This window comes from Macaca nemestrina, chromosome 11, assembly GCF_043159975.1.
Source record: "Macaca nemestrina isolate mMacNem1 chromosome 11, mMacNem.hap1, whole genome shotgun sequence".
Taxonomy (NCBI): domain Eukaryota; kingdom Metazoa; phylum Chordata; class Mammalia; order Primates; family Cercopithecidae; genus Macaca; species Macaca nemestrina.
Genome location: NC_092135.1, coordinates 80,533,372 through 80,554,225, shown reverse-complemented (window position 1 = coordinate 80,554,225; position 20,854 = coordinate 80,533,372). Strand labels below are relative to the sequence as shown.

The window sequence follows — 20,854 nt, the reverse complement described above, 5'->3', positions numbered from 1 at the left end:
TCTTCTGTGATTATAATGATTGACAGCATATTTAAAATTAAGATCATTTGGTTAGTATTCTAAGCAATGTTCAAGAAATAGCAAATTCCCTCTTGAAATGTTTTGTGTAATGTAATAAATTTATATTGCTAGTTTAGGAATGGCTTAAAGTGCTGATAACTCTCAAATAATTAGACTGGTTACCTAAGCACTGCTCTATGTAAATGGAATATCTATTTTAGTCCACAGACACTACAAATTAACCAGAATTATTCCAAATGAAAAATTACAATAAAATTTTATTTACATGTCATTATAATTACTTTTAGATATAATTAAAATTCTTATTCTTTTGTATTCCGCTAAGATCTTCATAATTTGTAAATATTTCCTGTAGAGTTCTGGTCATGTATACTTTAGGAAAAGTGGATGAAATTTTTTTTTAAAACTAAATTTCTAGGAATAGTATATAATTTATTTTATAAAATATCACTTTTATAAAAGGGTTTACTTTTAGCCCAATGTAGTATTAGTAGGTTGAGGTATTTCAGAGTGAAAGAGGAATCTAAACGTCACTCTATGAAATTATAGGAGTTTAAATTGCTGCAATTTTAAAATTATTTATTAATATTCTGGCTTAAAATTATTTATTAATATTCTGGCTTTTTCTTGGTATAAAGTTTACATTTCTGGATAATGTTTCTTGTTGACCTGAATTCTTTTTTTTAAAAAAGGAATTTAACTTAATACCACATCTTGTTGAGCAAACTAAAATTTCAATGTAAACATCCAAAGAATTAACTTTCTATTTTGCTGCTCTCACAGTCTTCATTTTACTTGAGCTTCTTACCTGTATTCTGCAACTATTAATAAACTTCAACTCACTTTGGGAGGCTGAGGTGGGCGGATCACCTGAGGTCAGGAGTTCAAGACCAGCTTGGCCAACGTGGCGAAACCCTGTCTCTACTAAAAAATACCAAAATTATCTGGGACGTGGTCGTGGGAGCCTGTAATCCAAGCTGCTCAAGAAGCTGAGGCAGGGAGAACTGCTTGAACCTAGGAGGTGGAGGTTGCAGTGAACTAAGATGGCACCACTGCATTCCAGCCTGGGCGAAAGAATGAGACTCCATCTCCAAAAACAAAAACAAAAACCAAAAAACTTCAATGCACCTCTCCTGTGCTAACCTCCAGCAGTAATCAATGTGGTATCAGTTATATCATTTTTAGGGTGAATATCAGCAAAAGTAATGATAATTTCCTAAACAATTATTTAAAGACAGGAAAGGTGAGAGAATTTCTAGAAACAATAAAAGAACATACCTCAGTTATAGCCAGGAGTTTTATCATTCTATGAACTGGTTTAATCTTTAATTCTGGCCAAGTTGCCTTTCAAATTAATGTCAAAGATGACCTCATAGAGAGAGTATATATCAGCTTCCCCCACCAAGCTGGTATGTATGTGTTATATATTTTAGGGCAACCCAAGTGTCAGCTTCTTAGATGTTCCCTAGGTCAACTGAGTTCATATTGTATTCTTACATTTAGTGTAATTGGCTACAACCTCTAACCCAATGTCCCTTCTGATATCTTCAGTTTCATGAAAGTCACTTATTCTTAGTCTGATTTTCTAATGTTGTTTTATCCTCTTTGTCTATTGTACCATTTATCTTCTGCCTCTATGAATTCCTTTCCCATGCCTGTTCTCCCACTATTCTATCTTTAAATTACTGCCATTGCCCAATTTTATTCTGCTTCCAAATTACCACCAAACATGGGCTGATTGTCTAGAAAATTTTTATTGGATATGTGGGACAAAAAATGTAAGATTATATCATAGTACAGTATACAGTTTAAAATTGGATAATAGATATTTGCATCTGTTAGCTTTTGCTTCATGAGAAACCACCTGAGAAATTTAAGCTAACAATCATTTTATTATTGTTCCTGAGTCTGTGGGTTGACCAAGTAGTTCCATGTCCATCTGAGGGCTGATTATTCTATGGCTTTACTTTTAATTTGGCCAGTTGGTGTTGGATGTTGACTGGGGTGATAGGGATGACTGGTGGCAGCGGCCACTCCAGACAGCCCACTGCTGTCATCACGCTGGCTGCAGCAGAGAGACATGGCTGGGGCTGCATGCTCCATGGAGCCAGTGAGAGCCCTGCCCCTTCTGAGTTGGGGCAGAAGTTTCCCAGGTGTTGCTGCAGCTGCCCAAACTGTGGCTGCAGACTCACGCATCCTGCACTCTTGAGGGCCTGGGAAGGCCCCCCTGCCCTCACAGGCTTGGAAGTGCCTGCTCCCTCTGCCCAGATTCTCCCTGCTACCAGTGCCTGCTCCCATCTCAGAGCAAAGTTGAGGCTGAACCTGGGCACCATGAATGGCAGCAGGAGGCAGGCAGATTCCTGGGTGGAAGGGGGAAGTTCCCCAGTGAGACCCTACCTTCAGGCCAGGTAGGGCCTGCAGGCTGGGGGCTGGGCTGCCAGTCTCATGGAGTGGAGTGGGAACTTTTGGTGCTTTCTCTGGGCCCACCCATGGCTGCTCATGGACCAATTGGTGCAACATCATCCCCTCTGGGGCCCATAAAAGTCCCGGGCTCAGCCAGAGCTGAGCAGATGATGGAATGACCAGCAGCAGAGAGAAGCTTCCCACTCCAGGGTGTCTGCTCTGCTAAGAGCTGCAGAGAGGTTAGGATGAGCTACCAGCAGAGAGGAGCCACCCACCCCAGGGCCTCCTCCTCTCTGCTGAAGGCTGAACACTCGTTGGAACATCCTGGCTGCAGAAAGGAGCTAACCACAGCAGGTCTCTGAGTTATTCTACTGCTCAATAACGCTCCTCTTCATCTTGCTTACCCTCCATTTGTCTGTGTGCCTCATTCTTCCTGGTCACAGGACAAGAACTTGGGGCCCACCAAATGGCAAGTGTAGAAGAGCTGTAACACACACAGGGCAGAAACATATCCCTTGCTCACTACATTGCTGGTGAAGAGAAGAGCTGAGGCGCTTTGGGGAGCCTACACATGAGAGCTCCCTGATCCAGGCTGTGACTCCCTTTTTGAGGCCCTACGGGTTTTGGAATCTCTGAGCTTCTGTGCACTGCTGCATTCCCTGGTGCCAGCTAGGAAAGCTGCTTGCAGTATAGCTGGTCCAGCTGCAGCCTCGCAGAGAACTGGCACCTGTGCCAGCACCTGAAGCTGCCTGCCACACTGTAGGGGCATAATCAAGGAAAAGTATATAGGAAGAAGAATTATTGAGCCAACTTGCAAATAATCTACTACACATTGTTTAACATTTTATATATTTTTAAAAAGTGGTCATCTTTTCTTTTAGGGGACATGTATTTTAATGCAAGGCTGGGCTAACTTCTCTTCTTCTGAACTTTTTTCTTTTCACCCTGACTCAGTAACTCAATCATGCACAACCTCTGATTTTGTTTCTTCATTTTATGAGCACTTTTCTTTTAAAACTCTTCTTTGTCATCTAAATCCATCTCCCAAAGACCTGATTTTTGTAAACAAGTCTGAAGATATGTTTATGAGTAAAACAGCTCTCTCCATGAAGGAAATCCAGTAGACAACTCAATATTTTTCTTTCAGCTGCACAAATATGAAGATTAAAATGTGAATTCCCACAAAGCAGTAATAGTACTTTTATGTATTCAATGCATAAACAAGGCTTGGGATTTCTAAACAACTTACAATAATTTTGAGGCCTCTCTATGGGTCCTCTGTTGTTGAAAATTTTGTAGCAAGCAACCTGAAAAAAACCTTTCAGAAAATGGATATTCCACAACAGACTGGTACAGAAAGAGAAATGTGTTGATGATGACTGAAAAAGCAGGAGGATTTTGAAATAGTATTACTTATTTTTTAATAATCAGGTCTTATAAAACTACCAAATTTTATTTTCAAAACCTAAGAGAACTTTGCTGTATTCAAATCTAATTAATAGTGATGGAAACTCTAAAACGTGAAAATTTTAACTCAAGAATTTATTTTTATCCTGGGAGTAAAGTAGGATTGTGCTCCTAGACCAGGCTTCAAGGGACTTTCCTGTCATGTTGAAGTAGCAACCTGAAAATCTGGAGGTGGAATATGTGATTTTACTTTTATGATTGCAATGGAGCGAGTAGAGTCTAGAGATCTGGTACATGTAATTATTTAGCAATCTAATCAGATATTACATTTGGGTCAATAACTGGCATAATTGAACCTCTCTGATGCCTATAGCACAGGGATATGTGCTTGGGTAGGATTGTCTGATAAAAGATGGGTCATCCAGTTAAAATTAAGTTTCAGATAGACAACAAATAATTTTTTTTTAGTAGTAAAAGAATGTCCTATTCATCTGAAATTCAAATCTAGTGGGGACATTCTGTATTTTTATTTGCTATTTCTGAAAATTGTATCAGTTAAACAATATAAAGCTTAAAAGCCAGGACATACATAAGAAATAATAACACAGAGAAACATATTGTGGTGGATTTAAAACATATCCACAAGTTCTTTGGCACTCCATTGAGAGGTGGGATGTATGTCTCATCCTTTAAATCTGATTGGATTTAATGATTCACTTGTAACCAATAGATGCAGACGAAATGCCTGCGTAGCTATTGAGGCTAGGTCATAAAAGACATTGTAGCTTCTGTCTTGCTTTTGCAGATGAGCACCCAGGAAAGAAAAAGACTACTCTAAGGCCACCATGCTATAAGGGAGCCCAGGCCACATGGACAGGCTCAAGCAGCTGCTGTAGTTGACAGCCCCAGCTCAAGTCCCTCTGAGATGGCTGCTTAGAGCCACCATGACCACTAGTCATGGGAGCAGGCACCCATAGCGGGGAGAAGCCAGGCAGCGGGAGCAGGCACTTCTGAGCTTGTGAGGGCAGGGGGGCCTTCCCGAGCCCCCAAGGGTGCAGGATGCGTGAGTCTGCAGCCATGGTTTGGGTAGTTGCAGCGACACCTGGGGAGCTCCTGTCCCAACTCAGAAGGGGCAGGGCTCTCACTGGCTCCATGGAGCATGCAGCCCCGGCTGTGTCTCTCTGCAGCAGGCAGTGTGATGGCAGCGGTTGTGCTGTCTGTAGTGGCCGCTGCCGTCAGTTTTCCCTGCATAGCTATGGAGGCTTCAGCCTCCAAATCATGAGTAATTCCCAGCGGAAGGCCAGGCATTGTGGAGCACAGATAAGCTGTGTGCTATCTTAATTCTTGACTTCCAGAATCCAGGAGCATAGTAAAGTGGTTTTAGGGCACAAAGTTTTGTGGTTATTTGTTATACAGTAATAGTAACTGTAATACACATGCTCAGTATAAAGTGCATGGTTAAAATAATCAGTGGTGCAGGAGCTTAGTGGAAGAAGTAGTCACCAGAGGCTTTGGTAGGGCAAGGATTCCCCTGCTCTGCCCTGCCCCCACACTCAAAAGGCGGAGCTTTATAGGGAGTATAGAACATGGGAAATGAGAAAGGGAGAGGGTGAAAGCAGAATTAGTGGCAAAAATCCTTGTTTCGGTTTTTTTTTTTTTTTTTTTGAGACAGAGTCTCGCTCCATCACCCAGGCTGGAGTGCAGTGGTGCCATCTCAGCTCACTGCAACCTCACCTCCCAGATTCAAGCGATTCTCATTCCTCAGCCTCCCAAGTATCTGGGATTACAGGTGCCTGCCACCATGCCCAGCTAATTTTTGGATTTTTAGTAGAGACAGGGTTTCCACATGTTGGCCAGGCTGGTCTTGAACTCCCGGCCTTAGGTGATTTGTCTGCCTCGGCCTTCCAAAGTGCTGGGATTACAAGCGTGATCCATCACGTCTGGTTGATAACCTTGTTCTTTTTCCTTTACAATTTTCTTCTTAGGATAATTGTAATTTAAAGTAAATCAGCTTGCAAAGCACTGGAAAAAGATTAAGGGTTGAACAGAAGAAGGAATAAATTAAACTCCCACTTTAATTTCTGGGCTATGTTTCTGAGCATTTGAAGATGAAGCTGTTATGGCTGTGCATAGGACTTAACGGTCTTTAGGGAGCCTGATAAACTGAGAAACATTGCAGTAATTTTGCATTGGTGACCCACTAGGCTGACTTAGTCGTTTAAATTTCACATTTCTTTAACATGCTGAAACAAGGAAATTTTAAAGTGTTCTTCTAAAAGAACAGAAAAGTTTCATGGGGGAACAGAGCAATTTGGTGAAATGAGGATTTTCTTTATGCCTCAGTGCCTTCTAAGAAGTCTCCAAACTGCTGAATGACCAAAGATAAATGCAAAAGAAACTATGTTGTCTCTATTTGTGGAAGGATTGTTTCTGGGCGTCACCATGCGCAGTTGTTGTAGGGAAGATAATGAAGGTTGAGTCATTTTCCCTGGGGACTTGACAATGCCTGAGAAGTTTATAATTCAAAGCATGTCTTATATTACTCTAAATAAAGTTAACATCTAGGGATTTCTATTTACATGTGAAAAAGTACACTTCTTAATTTAGAAGTGGACTTTGGGCAAAATTATGGGTGGGTATTGTAGAAACAGTCTCTGTACCCCTGTATTCTTTACTTTCTTTACTCTCTTTCCCCCACACCTCTCAGCACCTTCCCAGGACCCCTCAGCTCTTATGCCCTGTCCTGGCCCACCAGTTCATCTCTTCCTCTGCAATAGCCTGCCAGCGCTGGTTTCTCTGTTTCCTCCAGTCTTGCCTTTTAACCTGTTGATGGCTCCTTCACAGGTACCATTCAGATGTATTCCCCTTAGTGAGGCATAGCAACCACATAGTCTGTATCTTCCGGAATAAGTCATACACCTATCCTGGTACATTCCATTGTCTCCATGAACTAAAATTCCTCAGCAATTCTAAGATTTTGATGTCAAACTCGTTTCTCGTAATTCCTCTTAAGTCTGAAACTCCAAATCATTTTTAGATAATGTGTTTAGATTCTTTTTAAATTTTTTTTAAAAAAAATTTTTGAGATGGGATCTCATTCTGTTGCCCAGGCTGGAATGCAGTGGCATGATCATGGCTCACCTCAGCCTTGACCTCCCCAGGCTCAGGTGATCTTCCCACCTCAGCCTCTTGAGCAGCTGGGACTGCAGGCATTCAATACTGTGCCCAACTCATTTTTGTATTTTTAGTAGAGATGGGGTTTTGCCATGTTGCCCAGGCTGGACTCAAATTCCTGGACTCTACAGATTCACCTGCCTCAGCCTCCCAAAGTGCTAGGATTACAGGTATGAGCCATTGCGCCTGCCAGTGTGTTTAGATTCTTCATATGAAACTTCTATTCCCCACACCTCATTGCTTCTGTTTTTGAAAAATCAGTTTTCTGGTTATTCTACAGCTTTCATTGTACTGTTGATTCTTGCCTTACTCTCTTTGTCCTTGCCCAAATTCTGGCATTTTTCCATTCATCCATCCATCCATCCATCCATCCATCCATCCATCCATCCATCCAGTTTATTATTCATGCAGACAGCTCATATTATACAGTAGCCTCATAGTTATGATGGCCCTCAACTTTGGTGGCCTTATTTGTTTTTCAATGGAGTTACCTGCACGTAGTGAATATTATGTTAAAGATATAAAAGTATTTAAAGTATAAACCAATTGTTGAAGAGTATCACCACTTTGGTAACAGGATCAATAGCTCAAATTTCACTGGCTTTCCTTCTCCCTTTGTGATATGGCTGGCACTTTTGAGACCCTGCAAATTCTCACCTAAGTCTTCAGACTCCCTGGGAGAAGGTATGTCTCATGTGTGCCTCAAAAGAGTCTGTGGGTACATTCCCTGAACACCGTCTTGATCCCTCTGTACTCTTCGGACTCCCCTTTGCCTGCAGGGCTGCTTGTCAGTGCTCTACCTGCAGCTGCTTGCTGCAAAACACCCATGCTCACTTCATGTGTTCACTCTCTTTGAACTTTCCCAATGTACCAAAGAATGTAACTTACTTGGTTAGACTTTGTTTTAGAGACTTAAGTAACACTCTTATGTCTGTCCTGTCTCAGATATTCCCTTATGAAACAAAGGTTGGTGGTGGTTGTTGTTGTTTTAGCTTTTGACTTTATTTGCTTGTAGTATAAGTTTATAGTAGTGTTTCTCACTTTGAATCACCCACTTTAAGTTACTCCTTTAAAAGTGCTGCTGCCTCAACCCCAAAGATTCTGGTTTAATCCATCTGGGATGGGCCCCAGCATCAGTTGATTCTACTGTGCTGTGAGGGTTGAGAACTTCTAGTTTATAAGCATTGACAGGAGGCCAACGTTATAGTCATCTCCTCACCTTCCTAATCTTTATTCTAGATGTCAAAATAGTAGTCCTCCTTCTTCAGATGAAAGCAGACGAATCACCCTCACCCCCCAGCAAGTCATATCAAGAGATCCACCTGATGGCCAGAGAAAGCTGAATTTTAGTTTGGTGCTTGAAGTGAGTCCATAGCAATTTGTATAAGGAAAGAATTTCAAACACAGACTTCAGAGGGAGAAAGAGATAGCATTATATGTGCTATAGAGTTCCCCATTCTAATCTATAAGAATAATCTTTGGCCAAGTTGAAAAGGATTGAGTAGGATTGGAAAATAAGTATATATTATCTCATTTTCAGCCTTGACTTATTTATCTTCCTGTTCACTATGTAAAAACACAGTTAATGTCACATGTAATATTAATTCTGGATTTTAATAAATTTCTAGTTTGCTAGGGCTAAAATTTATATTGGGGACAGGAGAATCTTTCAAAGAGTCAGTCAATTATGCAGTTTCTTTTGGACAATCAGCAGAGGAGGATTTAGTGATGATAACGAAGTTGGAGCTTTAGGTCCTCTGGGAGGAACTCTAGAAATGTGTTCATATAGTCCTTTTTTTTTTTGTAAAATTTGCATAAGAAATTTTTTTTTTCTTAAAAAGCATTTTCCTCCTCAATTGCAGAAGCTTCAGACCTTGCTTAATTTGATTATGTCTAATCCCTGAGAACACTGTGAAATAGAATAGTTACTCTCTTCCTCAAAGTGAAACAGCTCTTAGTTCAAGTGTCTTTATCTTCCATTTCTTTTCTATTAGAAAAGAAGTAACAAAAAGGCTTACCACAGGGCTTATTTTATATCAACATGTACCACTAACTATGCACAGTTGTTAAATTATTGCAAAATCTATCTGTTGATAAATAGTCATTGCCTCAAGCACCTGAGGGCCTCCTACTACCATTCCATCGAATCCCTGCAATTCACCCAGGCCTCCCATTATCCAGCAACTAATGAGGGGCATGAGGGAGCAGTTCAGGACCTGGTCCAGTGTTATGACCACCAGCCATTCTGAATGGTAGATCTCAGTGCTAAATGAGTTATTAAATAAGTTGGACTCCATGCCTGCTTAAAAACAACTTAAAAAAAATCCTCCTGTTACATATTATACGTCAGAACACTAAGCGCCTAATTAAATACGTTTATACAAGAAGTGGTCCTATAAAATGCCAATATATTTTATAAATCATTTTTGGACATTTGTTTTGTGTTCATTTAATATCTGATTTGTGTATGACAAAGAAAAGTTATGTCATGTTGAAACTAGATCTTAGATTAGTCAAAAAGAATTTGAGGAATACCTTAATAGGGCTTTAGTTTTAGGTTTCTTAAAATATATTGAAATAAGGAAGCCAGCTGCTAACACAAAGGAGTACTACTCAGTAGTCACTGTGTAGGAGTTGCTGTGAGGACTAGAAAGGAGACAGCACAGATCTTCAACAATTGCTTAAATCTTTACCAAGAAATACATTGTGCAAAGTGCCATACTTAGACTCTATCTAGAGATGATCCACATTTTAGAGAGTTGTAAGCTCATGGTATTATCTTCACATTTGGCAATCTAGAAATAAATAAATCATTTGGGTTATATTTAATGCACGTGAGTGTTAAAAGTAAATGAAAAATAAATTTAAGACTAGGTTGTTTAAAATATATAAGCTTACTATAGATCATAAACCATGATATAGTCTTTGAAAGGAATTAATCTCACCTTATTATTTCAGCGGGTCTTTTTATTTATAAAGTAAAAAGAATCTACAGTTATATTACATTTCTAGACTTCAGGGCCCTTTCATACGTTTAATTACTAATAAACAGATATAAGTAACAAAGGGAACAGATAAAAATTACTTCTGGATAGAAAAAGTGACTCCCATGTATTTTCAAGACAGTTTTATTTGAAGTTTCACAAATGGCCTGGAATCACACAAGGGAATACTCAAATTTGCAGATGCTATTAGTTTTTCTGCATAAAGACTTGCCTGCCTATTTTTTCAACACTCTAAAAACCTTTATTGGGTGTTCACTTTGTGTTACACTACAGAGACAAAAGAATGCAGATGACACAGTCCCTGTCCTGTAAGACGTGGTCCCAGTGGTAGAGACAAACAGGTAAACAGAAGACTTTACTTCATATAACATGTAAGGGGTCTGCAAAAGTAAATTAGTCACTCTACATAATTATATATCTTTTTAGTATAAGATGCTGCTTGGCAGAAACTCCAAAGGAGTTTTCAAATCCAACACAAATTCCCTCCCACGGGTCTGACTCATCAGAAGGGCTTATTCTGTACTTATGTTAAATGGAACCACATTATCCTATCTTGTAGTTTAGATTCCCTGAGTACTTAATTCATACAGCAGTGGATTGATGGGGCTTCTGTATGATCTCTGCCAATCTCTCCCGATTTTCTGATTCAATTGCAGTGCTCTTCTGTTAGTATTCTTGACAATGTCCGTTCTCTGATTCTTTAGTAATGAAAGGAAACTATAACTGGATTCAAGTACAGACTTGCCCAGTTTAATCCCTAGGTTTGATCCCAAATTCCACCAGCAGATGATGGGGAAGTCAAAAAGAGCTAACCTATTTGTGATTGTTTGGGGATGATACTGCAAGTACAGAAATGATTTTGACACTTCTGGGTAGATAACGACTTCTATGTTTATAACAACACTTGTGCCCAGTCTTTTTCCCTGGAAGACTCTCAGGGGCATAGAACTCTCACTATCTCCTAAGCAGTCAGTGTACATTAACGGTGTTGTGTGTAGATACGTTTAATTACTGGGTAGAATTTATTCCTGTTTCTCCCCAGAGGGTCAGCTGAACCTCCTTCTAGGTGGGCACCATCCTTGGCATTCACAGTTATTTTTAGGGGTAAGGCCTCTGGGTCACCTCATCCTTTTATGCTTTCAGTTTTTGACTGGGTGGATTAGCAGATTCAAGTACACTGTCCGGAGAGGCAGAACAGAACAGCGTGTGTGGAAGAGATATCTGCTTTGACAAATGTATCAACTACCCTCTTTCCTTTTTTGACTCGTTTTCTGATTCCCTCTTTCTTTTTCTTTCTGTGTCAGGCATAAAACCTCTGCCACCCTGAACAGGAGTATAATTATCCCAAACACCTCCATGTGACTGTGATTATTTCATTGGATTCACTTGATTTGCCCTGTACTTATTTTTTTTTTTTCCTGTATTTTGTATACAGAAAGCATCTCCAGAATATCCAGTCCTGGATGGGGAGTAGCTGTCTTTTGTCTGCATAATCACACTTTTACTCAAAATTGAAATAATCTAAAACCATCTCTCAATTTTCACTCATGGAAGCTGGTGTTGGGAAGATATATAATCGACTTCAAGTGTAAATGCAGCCCATGTGGGTATAGGATTCTAGAACCATTTAAATCTTAACACCCAAATATTTATATACTTGCAAAACTTTTGCCCATAATTCATTCTTTGAGCTGAGCACCTGCTATAATGAATATGCTTGTGCATGAGCAAAATCATTTTTGTTAGGTAAAATTCGGAGAGAAACTGTAAAGAATGCTACATCTCAGCTGTTCTTCCAGTAGGATTACAGCATGTATGCTTGTGTTGTTTAAGGTATTTGCATTATTGCTATCAGCTTTATCACTTTTTTCCTGAGAGTTTAGCCTTAAGCTTCCCGGTGGTTGCTTCTCTGAGGTGCTTGGGAGCACTACCAACCTGGCATCAAAATTAGAGAAAAAGTGTTCATTTGATTTGAAGTCAGAGGATGCTTAGTTAACATTTGAAATACTCTAATCAGGCATACACCCACCACAAGCAGTTAGTTAGCATTTGAAAGAATCTAATCAGGAATGCACTCTCCGGAGGCACCTGCTACTAGCACTCTCATATCTTGCTTTCTGATGAGCACTGTTAGGTGTCCTAATTATAACGTAAGCAATATTAGAAACGATTCTTCACTGGTGGAACGAGAATGCTCAAGATGTATGAATTGGTTAGAAGTGTTGTGTAGGCACAACTGACTTACTGTAAAAAGAGACTAAATTTCCAGTGAGCCAGGCAGCTTGACTAGTGGTTCTTGACTAGGGTGATTTTGCCTCTCAACCTTCTGTCCCAAAATATTTAGCAATGTCTGGAGACATTTTTGGATGTCACAACTTGGGGGAGAGGCTGCTACTGACATCTAGGGGGTAGATACCCAGGGTGTTTGTGGAAAACCCTACAATGTATGAAATCTCATCACTTAGCTCCAATGAAGAATTATACAGCCCAGAATATTGATAGTGCCAAGGTTGAGAAACCCTAGCCTACACCCATCAGGGTGGTATCCCAGGTCTAGGATCCTATTTGGTCCCATGTGTAGCCATTAACTGAGGATCCTGCCACCTGGTTCTGACTAGAAATTTAGTTGACTCCTTCTGCCAGAATACTGCTGCAGTTCTCTCAAGTGAATCTTTGATGGAATGTGATAGTTGGAGTTCCTAAGAGGTCAGTTAACTGGGACTTAACTGCTTTTGTGCCTGCTTGCTAATATATGTTTGAGTGTGTTATAGAATTCGATCTGAGACTTACACTTATTGTAACAGAACGCCTGGTAGACTAATAAATTTTGAGAATGAATACCTATGGCCCTTATCTACCTCTCATTATTAGAGAGTATTTATATTTATCAAAATATCCTAATGATTGTGCATGACTAATTTTTTTAGGTTAGTTCTAAAAAGAATAGGTCCAATTTCAACTTTTTAACACATTGATGACCCACCCAGTGTCTTAAGGAACTATTGGCATTCTTCAATATTTGTTTTGTATATTCAATAGGTTATATTGAGCATCTTCTATGTATGAGACATTGTTATAGTTCCTGTGGACATAATGGTGAGCAAAAATAGACACAGGGCTTGCTTGCTGTGGGTTATATTAGAAATATGTCTCAGATCCAATTGTGAACACAACTGAGTTGTTTTGCTGGTAGGCAAGTCATTTTCAGTGCAAATTAGTGGGTGCAAATAAATGGGACTGTGGGAGTCACATGCTTTTCTCAATTTTACGTAACAGATACATTTTCCTCTCAGAACCAGATTTTCCCTATATTTAATGGAAATCTTTGCATATCAAATATCTGGGGTAGTCATTCATGAGTTAGAACACCTATAAGTACAAATTCTGCAATCATTGCTTTTATTTTATGAGATAAAAATGATGAATGTTTGGTAAAATCTCTTGGTTATTTAAATTGTAGAACTGATCCCTCTCAACTGAGTTGCATGCAGAATTAAGTTCTCCCTCCACTTGCTTCAATTTCACTCCCACAAAGCACCATTATAGTGTTTTTCATACTATATCATGTCCAAACACATTTTTTTTTTGAGACAGGGTTTTGCTATGTTGTCCAGGCTGGAGTGCAGTGGCATAGTCATAGCTCACTGCAGCCCTGAACTCCTGGGTGGAAGAGATCCTTCCACCTTAGCCTACTGAGTAGCTGGGACTATGGGCGGGCACCACCATGCCTGGGTAACTTTTAAATTTTTGCAGAGATGGGGGTCTCACTTTGTTCTTCAGTCTAGTCTTGAACTCCTGGGCTCAAGCAATCCCCCGTGCCTCGGCCTCTTAAATTGCTGGGATTATGGGCATGAGCCACCATGCCTAACCATGTTTATACACATTTCTGTCTCCTCTGCCAGGTTGTAAGCTATATATCAAGGTGGGTATGCCACGTCTCCACTACTTATTAAAGATTCTAGCACACAGAGGGAGTTATGTATGATGGAAGAACATCCAGAAAGGACACATATAACTTGTCTTTATGGTTTGTACATATTGCATAATGTTGACAAGAAATGGGCAAGTTTTAGTTGTAGATATTTCAAATGGAGAGCACCAAAATCTCTCCATTGTTAGGATATCCACTGGAGGAAGCCTGGCTGATTATTATCCTAGTAAGTACGTGTAATCCTAAATCTGGTATAGTGACTCTAGGTGGGTATGTTAACCATTGGTATGAGGGACTTCCATTGACCAGGCTTGTGGGACTGATGCATGGGATAGAAATGTTAATATGTCAATGTTTAGGAGCATTATTAAATCAGAGTATTCTCAAATCAGAGTATTCTCGATTTGTGGACACATGCATCTGAAATCAGAATCAGAGCAGTGAGATTTAGACAGATACAAATTTCTTTAGCCTGATGTACTCATCTCCCTGACAGGAAGAGCATTTTTCATGGGATTGCATTACTCTAAGTACAGTTGGCTAAAATGCTTTTCATCCTGGATGAGACTTGGATGGGCACTTCCAGTTTTTTTCTCCTTGAATTTTCATTTTAGATGATTTTGTGACAGAATACCCGTCTTTTTCATATCTTCCACCAAGTTATAATGGACATCTTCTTTCTTTAAGGGCATATTATATTCATTCAGATTGGATTTGATCTTTTGGGCTAGGGAATCTCTACACTTGCACACTACTCATTGATTCTAAATCTCAGTGGAGATTGTCACACTGTAGTTTCTATGAATTTCCTTCCTTCCTTCCTTCCTTCCTTCCTTCCTTCCTTCCTTCCTTCCTTCCTTCCTTCCTTCCTTCCTTCCTGCCTCCCTCCCTCCCTCCCTTCCTTCCTTCCTTCGTTCCCTCCCTCCCTCCCTCCCTCCCTCCCTTCCCTTCCCTTCCCTTCCCTTTCCTTCCTTCCTTCCTTCCTTCCTTCCTTCCTTCCTTCCTTCTTTCCTTCCTTCCTTCCTTTCTTCTCTTTTTTCTTCTTTCTCTTTCTTTCCCTCTTTCTTTTCCTTCTTCCCTTCCTTCTCTGCTATCTTTCCTTCTGTTTTCTCTTTCAGGCCCAATCTTGCTAAGTTAAAAAAAATAACAGTATAATTGTGTCAAAAGATCATTAAAATTACTATTATTATTATTATTTTGAGACAGAGCCTCACTCTGTCACCCAGGTTGAAGTGCAATGGTACGATCTCGGCTAACTGCAACCTCCGCCTCCCAGGTTCATGCGATTCTCCCACTTCAGCCTCCCAAATAGCTGGGATTACAGGTACCCACCATCATGCCTGGCTAATTTTTGTGTTTTTGTAAAGATGGGGTTTCACTCTGTTGGCCAGGCTGGCCTTGAACTCCTGACCTCAGGTGATCCGCCCGCCTCGGCCTCCCAAAGTGCTGGGATTGCAGGTGTAAGCCGTAGCGCCTGGCTAAAAGTTATTATTTAAAATTATTACCTAATGATTACCTTTTGTTGAATACCTTTAAAAATTTAAATACTGTTAGGAAAAAAGAATTCAGTTCTAACCCTTCTTTAATAGGTTTTATAATCTTAATTAGACATTCAGATATGACCACTTAGAAACGATGAGATACTTTTTAAATAGTAGGTGACAGATAATATGAAGAAGGGTCATATGGTTGTTCATTTTTAAGAAACCTTCAGTGATATTTAAGTTTATTTTTGTTGAGAAAATTTAGACAGAAGTAATAAGAGTTTCAGGGGAAGGTTAATTTCTCCAGCACTTTAGAGTCTTTCTAAATATTCACAATTTAAAATGTAGGAGAATTTATGGAAATTTAAAACTCCAGGAACTTTTTGTTCACCTGTGAGAGAAAGATCAATGGAAAATAATCACTTTGAAATGTGCTAAAGATCAAAGGTAAAGACCCCTGAGCCACTTACTCCAGATGAAAAGATGAATCTTTACAAAACTGGAGAGAGAAAGGCTCAATTCTGGTTTTATTTTACCCAGTGCTCTCTTTTTCCCTGTTTTATGCGGTAGTGAACAGATGATGAGAAGGAAATGAATTCAAACTTACTTACTTGCAAATAGACGTATTCTACAAAGCTTTGGTTTGAGTAAGGATACTTAATTGCAAATCTATGCTGTCAATTTTTCATCCTTCACATTCCAAACTGATACTATCAAAACCACATTCTGTTAAAACACAGTCACTGCTTGGTTAAAAACATTCCCCCAGTATGTTGAGCATTTATTTGATTTTCTTCCTTGTGACTCAGATGTTATTCAAAGTCACATCAAGTTGTTTTCTCTCTCATGCTAAATGTCTTCTTTAGTTGTGTGGTATATTAAGCAAACATTGCCTGCATATTTAGTGTTCTTAATTCACACAAAGATTAAATCCATTGCTTATGTAATGAGTGTATTAGACACTTAATTTTTTAAAAAGTTGAGTTATTGTGGCTCAGAAATTCCCCAGTGAACTCTAGACAAATATAACTAGATATAACATCAAGATTAGGAAAGGGGAAGTCAGTAGAACTTGTCTAAACCAGATCAGCCATCAATTTGATTTTTTCTTAGTTTCATCTGTAAATGGCAATTAACTTTCCTTATATTCTTAAAGAACTAATTCTTAATTAGTTAGTGCACAGAGAAGTTGGTACCCCACTTAGTTATAACCACATGGAATAACATTAGAATTTAGTTATTTGTGCAATAGTGAAAAATGTCGAATCATTTTAGTTTAAATTGTATAGATAATTTCTCATTCTTCTATGGTTAGACCTGGAAGATTGATGGTCTCTGTATTGGACCTGTTAAAAGAGTGGATAAAGCTTGAAAAGAGTGCTGTGTTGGAGAAGTTCTAGGCTGTCATGGAAGTACCCAAGGACTGACGTATGTTAGAAGGACATTTATTTCAAGTTATAAGAGTCAGGGCATGGGACCCCAACTAGCATTGTCCTGAGGAGCAAGGTCATAGCTCATCATTATCTTCAGAATAAAGTCAAATGCCTTAATATGAAACACAAGACCTTGTGTGACCTGGTTCCTGCTTACTGTTCTCAGTGACCCAATAATGCTGACTTACAGGCATTTGCCTGCTTGGTCTCTTTCTCTGGAGCCCTCTGTGCCTTTTAAATTTTTCACTGAGCTAATTCCCACTCATCTTTCTAGTATATGCTTAAGTACCTTTCCCTTTGTGAAAAACTTTATACCCCTACCCCTGCCAAACTGGGTTATGTGCCCTTTCATTATGCTTCAGTAGTGCTTTGTTTTTATCTCTTTATATACTAAATTATAATTAACAGATTACTTGTCCACACTTATAACCAGACTTTAGGACAGGGCAACCACTGTATCTTTCTTACTATTGTTGTTCAGTATTTGACACATAATATGCATCTGATAAACATTTATTGAATGGATGAATGCATAAACAAATAAATGTCAGTGTAAAATAGTGATTTTCATCTAGGGGCCATTGATCTTGCCTACTCAGGAATATTCAGCAATGTCTGAAGACATTTTTGATTGACAAGATTTGAGAGGGGTGGTGGTGCCAGTATCTAGTCAGTAGAGACCACTGTAGGATGTAAACATCCTACAATGCATAACAAAGACTTGTCTGGTCCAAAATGTCAATAATGCTGAGATTGAGAAACCTAGCTACAAATAATACCATGTTCAGTGGAACATGTAACAGGCAGTGCAAAGTTGTCCTCAGAGGAAAGTAGTAGAAAAAACAGACAGTCAAAATAAATAATTAGGAGGTTTGGAAGCAGTTTAAGACAAGGAACAAGAAGCGTGATTCAGAAGCAAAGTCATGGAGAGCAAGAGGCGCCAATCTTCCCTTGATAGTGGTGGTCTGTATGGTGGGCTGAGTAGAGTAGTGCACAAGGTTCAGGCTGGGATGTGTTCTCTAAAATATTTATTGTCTTTTTCTTATCCTTTCTAGGTAATTGCTCTTTTACATTGCCTTGACTTCTCCTTAATGTCCATAAGATATTTCTGTCACTCAGTTTTGAAGCTTATAAAACTAATATTCTATTTGAATATTATAGATTATCTACTCAGGATGAATACTGAAAATGAATACCACATAATTTATAGGAGAAAGATGGGGGAGATAGAACCGAAAGTGCTTCTATTATGGGAAATGAGAAAACATTCAGTATTTTGACCTGTCTTAGAAATAAGTATACATTATTCTATATCATCTATATAATATCTCTTTTTGTTCACAGTTTATACATGGTCAAGCATGATAAGACCATTTTTTTCTACATGTACATATGAAATGCATCTAAATTTAAATCAAATCACCTTTCAATATCATGTTATTATAACAAATGGGAACAATTAGTAAACAAGAATATGTTTAAAATATTATATAAGGACAGATATTTAACTGGCTTTGTGATTTATGGTCTATTCTGATTACTAATCAGACTTACCGTATCTATGGGAACAAAGAGGAGAATTATTTTTGCCACCAACGAATATACAAAGATGAGAAATATTTTGCTTCTCTGAATAATCAGCACAGATATTGCCCTTCTTGTTAACCTTGTGTTATTATCTATTTTGCCAGGAGAAAAGCAAAGTCATGTGGGTGGGGAATAGAAAATGTAAGATTAAGAAAGTGGACTGAAAACCCACTTTCTTAAAGGTGGTTATAGACTATCAGTTTTTTGAGAGTTCTGAATCTCTTCCTGAATGAGGAAATAAAAGTGCTCAAACCTAGGTAGTTCTTAAGACAAATCTATTATTTGACTCATGAATATGATCACTTTCTGTGGCTCATGTACAAATTTTTATATGTAAATTTTAATGGATAAATCTCTGATTGAGGACACTGAAGAATAAAAATTTCCCAAATAGGAGTGAGACACCCAAAATAGACTTCATAAAAATAACATGCCATGAATTTTTGAATGAGATACTTTATGGGACACGTTGCTATCACAAATCTAATTTTCATCAGGATCTCTTGTGTGATGAAATTTCCTGGAAGATGTCAATTATTTCCAGGTGATTGTCGCCAAATATTAAAGACATTACAAATGGGATATATATGAGAGTTAGAGCTGAAATGCAATTCCTGCCACTTTATATCCAGTTCTTATTCTCCTACTGAAGTTAGAACATTACTATGTTCCTCTGTTTAGGTGTTAAAAGTTTTTGCTTTATAACATTTTTCAAAAAATCAAGAAGTTGAAGAATCCTCTTACTTTTTTTTTTTATGTCAGTTTTATTGTTCGATTTTGTTTTGTGTATTTTTGTTTTTGTAGAACCAGCTCAAAAACAAAGCTTTTCTCATATCGTCTTTCACAGTGGTTTGAGTCTGTTCTGTTTGTGGAGTTAATGATTGGGCTGGATTTTCCTCCTATGCTCAAGATAGCTTGAGGCACTTGCTCTTGGGTGAGGACAGAGGACAGCCAATGCCCTGGTGTAGCCAGGCTTTCTGCTGAGAGGTGAGCCTCAACCACAAGTGCTGGCAAGAGACTCCCATCACCCTAGGAGGGCAAAGTTCACTTTGGAGAAGTCTCTGACTCTTCCCTGGCACATCCTGTCAATTCCCTTTTAGATGGTGAGCATGGCACAGCTGTCTCAGACACTAGTGGCCTGAGGAGGTGACGACAGCCACCGTCTGCCTCACTTACACACATCATCTCACATATGACCTACAGCACCATGTCCAAGTGAGTATTATTATCTATTTAAAGACAAGGAATCTGAGTCTTTAAGTTAAGTAATTTGCCTATAAAGTCACAGAGATAGTCAGCAGTAGAGCTAGAATTCAAACTGAAGTCTCTCTAAGTCCAACACTGCTGTGTTTTCTCTCTGCAACTCCTTGTGGCTCCTTGCAAGATCTCTAGAGCTGCCTTTTTAACTAATAAGAGAAAGTAGCATTGGCCGGCTTTCCAAATGAGATCACATAGTATCTCTGATTTCTTATCAGGAAATCAGAGGTTGAAGGATTTAATAGTGTTACTGAATCTCTTGATAGGAATTGTGACCCAATTCTTGTTAACTTTGAGTTCCAAGTTTTAAACCATCCCAATTTCAACTTCTTCTGTGCAAAAATTTAATCAGCACAATATGCTTACCTCAGGCAGGACTTCTGTGGAACACTTAATAGGTGATTTTAAATTCATGTGAAACATTGTATAATGAAGGCAAAGACCTGTCACTGATTGGGAATACAGTATAGTAGAAATATGTGACTTTTTTTGATGTGAATAATGCAGAAAAATTGCACTGGAAAAAGTTAAACAGGCAAGGAAAGCTTTATTAAAGGTTATTTCAATAGAGGAGAGAGATTGAACTCAACTTCCCCAAAACAAAGGGCTGGAGAGTTTTTAAGAGCCTGGGTGAGGAGAATCATAGGTTGCCTGTGTTTGCTAATTGGACTTTCCCAAAGGAAAAGTAAACTTTCCATATTTTCATGACAGGAGGTGGGTTTACAACTTAGAGCAAGGCATCCATGGATGATGATGATTGCATTTTGGACGGATGGATCCCAGCTCCTTGAGAAAGACATTTTGCTCTTACGTTTGCAGTTGAAGAAAGAAAAGCCAGATGTTTCAGATAAATAGTGAAACAGATTTCTACAATATCTTTATAATAATTTTAAGTGGTCAGCTTATATATATTATTTTGATAATTTCCTCAATTATTGACTTTTCTTTGATTATAGATGGTTTGCCGCTCTCTTTCAATTCTTATTAAATGTGTTATAGCTGAATCATATAATGTCAGTTATTGAAAAAAGAACAGCCTCTCTTATTAAAAACAAAACCCAGAAACTCCATGGATTTTACCGCTGGAAGGAGATGATTTTTGAAGAGGAGGGCAGGTGAACAAGCAGTTTTTTCTTTGTTCTCCTGGATTTA

The 20,854-nt window shown here is 38.8% G+C and overlaps 1 long non-coding RNA gene across 1 annotated transcript; it reads left to right on the top strand.

The window, feature by feature from the left end:
* The first annotated feature begins 8,281 nt into the window (after positions 1–8,281).
* LOC105499545 (uncharacterized) lies at positions 8,282–20,561 on the top strand. Its single transcript, XR_011609586.1, has 4 exons — positions 8,282–8,368; positions 10,284–10,351; positions 19,546–19,660; positions 20,414–20,561. It is a non-coding gene; the product is annotated as an uncharacterized lncRNA (long non-coding RNA).
* The last annotated feature ends 293 nt before the right edge of the window (positions 20,562–20,854 follow it).